The 3,036-nt window shown below is 34.6% G+C and overlaps 1 non-coding gene across 1 annotated transcript; it reads left to right on the top strand.

Annotated features, from left to right (window-relative positions):
- Positions 1-791: 791 nt before the first annotated feature.
- LOC128282436 (small nucleolar RNA R71) lies at positions 792-898 on the top strand. The gene has a single exon (XR_008272705.1). It is a non-coding gene; the product is annotated as a small nucleolar RNA R71 (small nucleolar RNA).
- Positions 899-3,036: the final 2,138 nt, after the last annotated feature.

The following is a 3,036-nucleotide window of genomic DNA, read 5'->3' as shown; positions in this document are numbered from 1 at the left end:
GTTTTTGCTCATTTTGGCTTACGTCAACCTTACTGTCACTTACCATGCTTTCTTGCCTCAGTTCTGATTTAGATTCAACTATCCCTTCTTCATCTCAAATAGTAATTGCATGAAGTTGCTCTATTGGGTTAGTTTTGGTGTTGCTAGGAAAGCTACCTTGTGGTCATTCTGAATTCAGTTTAGCGAGTTGACCGATTTGATTCTCGAGTCCTTGAATTGATGCTTGCAGATTTTTAGTGCTACTTTAGTGTTTTGAAAGTAAGTTTTTGACATCGAGATAAACTTCGTCAATATCTCCTCGAGATTCAGCTTCTTCTCTTGCTGGTAAGGTTGTTGTTGGAAGCCTGGAGGAGGTTGTGCTCTCTGATTTCCTTGCCACCCCTAGAGAAATTGGGATGATTCCTCCAACCTATATTATAGGTGTTACTGTAAGGATTATTTTGAGGCCTAGAATTACTACCCATATAATTGATTTGTTCGTTCTTTGTGCTAGGACTGTAGGGTAAATATTATGGATTATTTATTCCTCCTCCATTCGTATCGTACTACATCATTGAATGTACCTGGGTAGAAACACATAAACCGCATCTAAATTGAAAACATCGGCTGCTTTCATCGGCTTTGTCCTTATGACTTACCACTAATAATTATTAAGTGCCATCTCATCTATAAATTCATAAGCCACTTCAGGAGTTTTATTGTTCAAAGTTCCACCACCTGCTGCATCGATTAACTGCCTAGTTGAGGGGTTCAAATCGTTGTAGAAGGTCTAAACTTGTAGCCATAGAGGTAACCCTTTGTGAGGGCACCTTCTCAATAAATCATTGTATCTCTCCCATGCATCATATAAGGTCTCTAAGTCGATCTGAATGAAAGAAGAGATATCATTCCTTAACTTGGTTGTCTTAGCTGGTGGGAAATACTTTAGTAGGAATGTCTCGGTCATTTGATCCCATGTCATGATAGAACCTCGTGGTAAAGAATTCAACCACTGTTTAGCTTTGTTCCTCATTGAGAAGGGAAACAACTGTAGGTGAATGGCATCGTCAAAAATGTCATTTATCTTGAAAGTATCACAAACTTCCAAAAAATTAGCCAAATGAGTATTTGGATCTTCGTCTTGCAAACCATCGAACTGAACAAATTGTTGTACCATCTAAATAGTGTTCGGCTTCAGTTCAAAATTATTCACAGCAATGGTGGGTCTCACAATACTCGATTTAGCCTCAGTTAGAGTGGGCTTGGCATAATCGTACATAGTACGAGGAGTAGGATTTGGATTTGGATTTGCAGGATCCACAGCAACTGCAGGAGGTGGCTGATTATTCGGATTATCACCCATCTCCTCAATAATAATAACAACATCCTTTTACTCTTCAACTATACTCTTTCGACTCTGTCTTGCTTCTCTATGATTTTTGCGAGCTGTACTTTCAATCTCACTGTCAAATAATAATGGTCACGACGGGTTCTTCTAGTCATAAACTAAAGGAACCTGCCAGAAGCAAATAAAAGAAAAGAAAAATTAGAATGAAAAAATTAAACTAAAAATAAAAAATATATATAATAAAAATAAAAAATGGCTAAATTAATAAAAATAGAGTGTTCCTAATATTTTAGTTACCGACAACGGCGTTAAAAACTTGATGGTCACTAAACTAACTATAAATACAACTAAGGCAAGTGCACCTATCGAACAATAGTATAGTTATAGTGAGTAAGGAATATCGTATCCACGAGGAGTAAAAGCTAGTAATTACCGTTTTTCTATTATTTAACCGATAAATTGAAGTGATTATTTTTAATCTAAATTTACTAATCTAATTTAACTACAAACGCGACAGAGAATGAAATGGGAAAATAATCGAAGATAACCAAAGAGAAAGACAATACCCAAGAAAGAATCCACCTAGACTTTACCTATTATTCTAAATCTATATTAAACAATTTATTCACTTGTGTCTTGATCCGTAGAAATCCCTAAATTATATTAATATCTTTTTCGAGAGTAAGAACAACTGAATCTAGGTTGATTAATTGAAATCTCTTTCTAATTAAAACCCCTATTGTCGCATTAACTCGATCTATAGATTCCCCTTTTAGATTGACTCTAATCTGGTAGATTTATGTCATTCTATTTCTAGAATTGCATGTAACTCCATTCAACTATGCTAGATCTACTCTTAAATAGGGATTTTTACTCCACTGAAGTAAGCACATTAAACTTGAATTAATATCTCAGAAATATTAAAACAAGAAATAAGCATACATAATTGAGAACAAGAATCAAGTATTTATCGCGTAAATCAGAAATCAAATAATAAGATTCATCACAGGTTTCATCTTCCCTAGGTATCTAGGGAATTTAGTTCATAATCCTAAATGAAAACATCTCAAAGTCAAAATAACTACAAGATCTTTGATCTTGAGGGAGATCCACTTCCGAGTTGATTTCGATGGCATTCTTCAAGTGCTTTCTTCGATCTTCTCTGAGTGCCCTCTTAAATCTTATTCTAATTGATATTTATAAACTTTAGAATACTTAAAAAGCTTAAAAATTGGGTTTTTTGCGTATTTGGAAAGCAAGGTGCGATATCAACACTGGCTGGCACATGGGCGTGTGGCCAGCCCATGTGGAAATGCCTAGGCCATGTGGATCCTGGAAATAGCTTTATTTGCCTGATTTTGGCTCGTTTTTCACTCCTTTCACTCCCAAATGCTCTCCTAAGTATAGAAACATGAATTTAAAATATTAGGACCATTAAATTCACTAATTTATATAATTAATCATCCAAAAATGCATTAAGAATGGAATTAAAATATGTTACTTTTATGACTTATCAATAATCATTCAACCTATTTAAGCACACTTTAAAAGGGACCTTAAACAACATCAAAACACAATTAAATATGCTCAAAAACATACCAAAACAAACATCTTAAGTGCCTAACAAATGTGCCCTTATTGACGCCACATTTAATTCATCCATCAACAACCAATATACCATTCATAGATACCTCAAATAAATTTCAAAC

Source organism: Gossypium arboreum, chromosome 1 (genome assembly GCF_025698485.1).
Source record: "Gossypium arboreum isolate Shixiya-1 chromosome 1, ASM2569848v2, whole genome shotgun sequence".
Lineage (NCBI taxonomy): Eukaryota > Viridiplantae > Streptophyta > Magnoliopsida > Malvales > Malvaceae > Gossypium > Gossypium arboreum.
This window is presented reverse-complemented; position numbering and strand designations above follow the sequence as displayed.